This window comes from Panthera leo, chromosome B2, assembly GCF_018350215.1.
Source record: "Panthera leo isolate Ple1 chromosome B2, P.leo_Ple1_pat1.1, whole genome shotgun sequence".
Taxonomy (NCBI): Eukaryota; Metazoa; Chordata; class Mammalia; order Carnivora; family Felidae; genus Panthera; species Panthera leo.
In genome coordinates this window covers 128,067,230-128,073,667 of record NC_056683.1, presented here as the reverse complement: position 1 = coordinate 128,073,667, position 6,438 = coordinate 128,067,230, and the positions used below count along the sequence as shown (strand labels likewise).

The 6,438-nt window shown below is 36.4% G+C and overlaps 1 protein-coding gene across 1 annotated transcript in view; it reads left to right on the top strand.

The window, feature by feature from the left end:
- The first annotated feature begins 1,453 nt into the window (after positions 1 to 1,453).
- The window catches only part of HIVEP2 (HIVEP zinc finger 2), a 90,996-nt gene continuing 86,011 nt past the window's right edge, over positions 1,454 to 6,438 (top strand). The window contains exon 1 of the mRNA XM_042939970.1: positions 1,454 to 1,555. The gene's annotated coding sequence lies outside the window, so the exon portion shown is untranslated. The remainder of the gene's footprint in view (positions 1,556 to 6,438) is intronic.

The following is a 6,438-nucleotide window of genomic DNA, read 5'->3' as shown; positions in this document are numbered from 1 at the left end:
ATATTTTCACAGCTCTAGATATTCAAGTGTGAGAAATGTGTGTGTTGTACCATTTGCAGCTCCTTTAGGTGCTTATACTTGTTGATCCAGGATAATTTAAAATAACCAAACCGTTTGACTTTTATCTTGTCATATTTATGGCAAGAACCCTAGCATAATAATTAAGACTGTTTGTCTCTGTGAATGAAGAAGTCTTTTGAGATCCTATCCATCTCAATTTTCTAGATAATTATTTCTTGAACAGCAGTAAGTCTAGAATCTAGACATTGGATTGTCTTGGAAGTGAAAATGTATTTCCAGTGATTGCTGTGGATTTCTACTTAGTATGTATAATTATTGCTATTTGTCTTCTCCACTGTTAGGAATGTTTTTGGTTTGTTCTGGGTTAGGTTTATTTTTGAGCATCTACCTTCTAATAGTGGATAGCAAATCTGTATCAACCTTTATTAAATACTGAGATGAGCTCAATTAATTTCACTAATAAGTGTGGTGGGATTAGTGGAGTGGCAATATGTAGCTAATTCCACATTGCATAATAAAAAATCATGTGCTTATGGCTTTGGAATAGGTTTTTAAATTTTCACGTGGATATGGTTGGATTTGATGTTCTGGGACTTTAAAACATACTAAATCTATCTTGGGGAGACTTGATTCGGGAGTAGCTGGACGCTGTCCAATTTTGTAATCTCACTCTTCTGCTCAGCCTTCCAGCATCCCATTTATTTTAGGCTCTCATCAGTTGAGATATAGCTTGCTTTCTCTCAAACTTACTCTTGGAACTGAAATACTAGTTTAATATTCGGGCTTCAGAAAAGGTGTGTCTGCCGGTAAAGAAAATGGAATTAAATGATATTATTTATAAACCATAAGCTGTTTATGGGTCTGTAGGAGAATAAACACTCTCTGTGGGAGACGAGGTATAACCTTCGAAGAATGATTTGGAAATTCATGCATGCCAGTGCATTCTCTCCAAATGATCTATCTAGGTATTAGTTTATATTCCTCAATAGAGATTATGTGTAACTAGAGTTTAACTGTTTTAAGGAATAGCAGCCTACGCATTTTAATTGCATCAGTAAATTAATAAGAATCAATGAGCCAAATCCCAAAGCAATCGGTTGCCATCTAATTTTACATATCCTAACTTGCATTATATAGTCATTGTTTCTGTGTGTCAATCAGCACTGACAATAAAGTCTCTGCTCTCACATTTATTGTGTTATTTTATTGTTTTCTCTATGCTTGCATATTCATTTTATCCAAAACTGGTAAATTTCAGTTGTCAGATGCTTTTGTTGTTTTATACTTTTAAGCAGTACAGTAACTTGGGAGAGGATTTAACAGTAATCTTGATCTGATTTCTGTGTTGTTAATGTATTGATCCTATGCTACTCTGGCTTAAACATTATTTGTTTTTCTTTTTGTTTTCCTTTCCTCATTAGGTGGAGTCTTTGAATTTTTAAAAAGACAATGGTAATCAGATTGACTTGAAAAATTAAGTGAATTGACTTGGTTGGAACACTCTTTTACCGATTCAGTAACATTCAGCTGCTGGGTAAGTGGAGTCAAGTTCTTTTTATATGGTTTGATTTCAGAATTTTTGAAAAGATCTTTCAAGCAAAATATTAAGCTTTATGTGAAACTTAGGCAGTAATGATTTGAGGCCCTTACTACCCGTGAAAGATGTCTGGGATGCTATCTAAATGAACATGTTTGCAAGTTTTTACAATATTTCTGGAAATATCCCAGTTAGAAAGATGAGAAGATTAGAAAATGTGGTCATTGATAGCTGGGAACATATCCTTTTATTTACTATTTTTTTCTTATTTTTGTTTTGTTTTTAAAGTTTGCTTATTTATTTTGAGAGAGAGAGAGAAGGGGAGGGCAGTGAGAGAGAGGGAGAGAGGGAATCCCAGGCAGGCTCTGTGCTGACACAGAGCCCAATCTCATGAACTGTGAGATCATGACCTTAGGCGAAACCAAGAGTCGGACACTTAACTGACTGAGCCACCCAGGCACCCCCATTTACTCTTTTAATAATTATTTGCTTATTAAGAATCTTGGGGTCATATAAGAATATCGGATTTTACCGTTAGTGAGGTATTTATGTATGATTTTATTATATTGCCTCAGATTCCAATCTAAAGCCTGCTGAACGTTTTGAGTAAATTAGCATCTCTCCTTATGTTAAGCCGTTCTCATTTTACAGAAAGTTTGATTTCTGTGATAAGAATAGAAACCTTAAAGTCTTACTCAAATCAACGTCCTCGTCGCACTGTGAATCTGTGGAAAACTCTTGAGGTGGAGAAGTCCTCACCAAGAGGAGTTTAGGCTCTTAGCAAATTACTGGTGTTGCCAAGACAGAATTTAGTGGGAACAGGACTTTGGCTACTGCTAAAATGTCAGCATAGTAAAACCTGCTCTGTCAAACAGATTTTTGGCATCAGAAGTCTAAATGATACTGATTTTAAGGTTCGGCTATTTTATTTTATTTTATTTTTTTAATCCAGGCAAACTCATGTTTTAATTAACCCTTTGCACAGTAACAGAACATTTGGAAAAATATTTGTATTTCTAGTCCAGGTCATGAGATTTGAGGTTCTGATATTTTAAATTTTATGCTAAACTGTGTGGCTTGTTATTAATTTTCCTCTGAATAAATGGAGGCTATGTAAAAACCTGAGGGATGATAATGAATAAGAGAGAAGAGCATCTAGCCATTTGGGGAGCAGTGTTCAAAACCAAACTAACAGTGTCTGCTTCACCTATGGGCATCTTAAGACATGCTGAGGTCACGTGGTTTTTCAGGGATACTGCTGCATAATTTATATGATGCCAACAACTGCTTTAGGGTTGTCTAAAATAATCTCCCTTGAGACAACTGCCCTGGAGCTTGATTTGTTTAGTGTGGCTTTTGCGTATTCAACGAGTATGGAAATACCAAGCGCAGAAACCTTGGGACATCTTTTAATTTTGCCTGTAAGGCTCATGACCCAAGATTCATTTGCGAGCAATAATTTCCATCGTTATGGGCACGTGAGATGCTATTCAGAAAAAATATTTTGGATAATTAAAGGGATGTAAGGCAGTTAGATGAAAAACTCATTAGGAAGAGAAATGTTAAAAAAATTTCAAGAGCCAAACCTTAATTCTTCAACAGCTGTGATAGATGTTACAAAATGAAAGCTAATATTGTGCACCACTAACCTAAATGTTTTTGTCTGCCACATTTAATTTTCTATGTACTCACAAGGTTGGCCTTTACAGTTATTCCCAAAGTACCCCATGGTGGTACAGTTAAATTTCAGTTGGTGGGACCTAACCTAAGGGATGTTTGGGAGACTGTACCGATTATGTTCCGTAAGTGCTACCTGAGAATGGACGTGGTGTGGACATTGAATATAGTTGGCCTTCTCCTTATTTATTACACTGTGAGTTCTGGGAGCCTTTGCTTAAATGTCAGCTCATTGGAATCACTCTGTTTTAAAATAATTTTTTTTTTAGTTAAGTAAATTTATAAGATTATGTGAGGATTAAACTCCTGGCAGGTGGTAGGGGCTCAATAACTAGTAGTGATTATGATGATGATTAGTAGTGGTAATGGTAGTTATAATCATTATTTAAACATAATACGTAACGTCTTATTAACCATGTGACTGATTCTTTAGGCTGTCATTGAGGACAAAACGCATAGAGATAAGTACATTTTCTCAAACTAAATACTTCCTTTGGTAAGGAAACACTTCATATGAAATTGGTGTGGTTCTTTTAAGATGTCCGTGTTGTATATAATCAGCAATCTGTCCATGACTTTATCTGTGAACCTGGCCTTGTCCATGAGCCCAAGTGAGGATATGTTTTATAAATGATACATCTAAAAAATTTGCTACCCCAAATTGGCAGTAGATAGAAAACCGTTACTAAGACAAGAAAGGGAAACCCTCACCACTAGAGTGACCATTCTTTCATGACACTTTTTGTAAAATATGGTAAAAACAGATGGCTTTATCTTTTAATCAATAATACTGCTCTTCATTCATTGCCAGTTTCTTTTGCGAAGCCAGTTCTTTCGACCGGTCTTGAAATTATTCATTTTAAAAGTAATATTAGCTGACCTATGGTCCTTTAACAATATGCTCAGATTGATATTTTTTCATTGCATTAGATATAATTATTTAAGAACTATGTAAGTGACATGTCTTCTTTAAGCTGAGGAAAGGTAAGAAGGAAGGTGAAAATTATTAGTATGTTCCATGAGTTGGGCTCTGTGCTATAGGTGCTTAATCTTTTTAAAGTGAAAATGAAGAATACCATAATCACTTGAGGAAATTGAGTTTCAGAGCAGTAATTACTTAGCTGAGAGTTACATAGTTATTATAGTTAGTAATTTTGGGAGTCGGAAGTTGTTGAAATCCAAATTTAATTTACAAATAATAAAATAAATAAGTCAGTCAGAGAAGGACGGATATTGTGTTTTCACTCATATGTGGATCTTGAGAAACTAAACAGAAGACCATGGGGGATGGGGAGGGGGGATATAGATAGAAACAGAGAGGGAGGGAGGCAAACCACAAGAGATTCTTAAATACAGAGAACAAACTGAAGGGGGGTGGGGGAAAGGGAAAATGGGTGATGGGCATTGAGGAAGGCGCTTGTTGGGATGAGCACTGGGTGTTGTATGTAAGCTAATTTGACAATAAATGATATTAAAAAATAAAAATAAAAATAAATAAATTAAAAAAATATGTATGTCATTACTTACACAAATATGGAAAATAAAAGTGAGGAAAACTTTTAATCCATTCTCTCTGGACTCATTTTAGCAGATTTTATAAAGATCTAATGAAGTTGCACATTGGATCTACTCTGTGCTCTCTATGGGTTTGGTATAATTTTTCCTGCTGTCACGTAGAATTCAGAGTGGACCCTTGAGCTTCAGTGTGTTGTGGCCTTCAAAATGTTTCCTTTTAGGTAGGGTCATTTTTATAGCTTTTCGGATGCATACAACTCTTCTGTTTGGGTCCTTTATGTTTTAAGGTAACTGAAGAAGGTATCGGTACTTATGAATGAGTATTACCAAAATGATATGAAGCCTAGACTCAGTCCCTGCTCACCATGACTGCTGTTTCTTTTGCCGTTATAGCCTGTGTGAATGGAGTCCGTTACTGTTAGCTTCTTGGACTACATGGTTTTTCATTTTTCCAAAATTATTTTCTTCCACTGTTTACACAGCCTGATGCTGCCTGCTTTTTTTTTTTTTTTAAGTTTATTTATTTATTTATTTTGAGAAGGAGAGAGACAGTGCACATGGGGGAGGAGCAGAGAGAGAGGGAGACAGAGAATCCCGAGGTGACTCCGCACAGTCAGCACCGAGCCCGAAGCGGGGCTTGAACTCACAAACCCAGAGATCATGACCTGATCCGAACCAAGAGTCTGACACTTAACCGACTGAGCTACCCAGGTGCCCCTTTCCTGCCTTGTTTTTCAGGCATCTCACTTGGCTCTACCTTCACTCATTCCCACATTCAGTACCTTACCCCTTCATTTATTCGTCGTTCAGTCAACAAGCATTAATTAAGTCAGTAGTATGAACAAAGCACATTTTTTTCCCCATTGAACATTTTTTAAGCATCCAAAAACTGAGGGTTGCTTCTATATCATTTCACAGTATTCCCTCCTGCCTATCCGTCTTCTTGTCTCCTTACTGTAGATCACAGTGAAGGATGTTTATAGGTGGTAAATCTCTCATCTTTTACTCTCCACACAAAAACCTACACAATAGTATTTAGTAATTAATTAGTTTCCTTGTTTCTCTCATGATGTGAATTACCATTTGTGTGATACTGTACAGTTTACAAATGGCTTCCATGGTACATTATCTCGCTTTAGACAATAACTGTTATGTAGCTATTACTCACATTTTATTCTGTGTCTGAGGAAACGGAGGCTCAGGGGGTTACAACTAAGTGATTTGCTCAAAGTCACAGCACTAGTGAGCCATACGACCAGACTTTAACCCTAGGTCCTGCAACTTTAGATAGCATGTTACTTGCTGCCTGGTCACCGGTTTAGTTGACTACCAGTGTTCAAATATTGGAGCTTTGCTGATACAGTCACTATGTTCTGTTCAGTATGAATCAAATACAGAAATAGAAGCTACATTGAAGTTTTAGCGAAGAATCAGGTCTCGTAGAAAATCTTGGAGGCAGTGTACCTTTCCTTTCTTTGATCATACTAACTGTTAAATTCACCCAGTGACTCCCCTGCCCTAAGAATCTCACAAACTCCAAGCAACATCCTTAGACCTCAAGAATGGCCCTTGGAATTCTGATTCTCTTGGATAGTTTACATAAAAATTTGCTAATTGGATATTGAACAAAACCACTCACTGAGAGATCTTTAGCTTTGAACCTGATATCACATTGACTTCTCATCCAT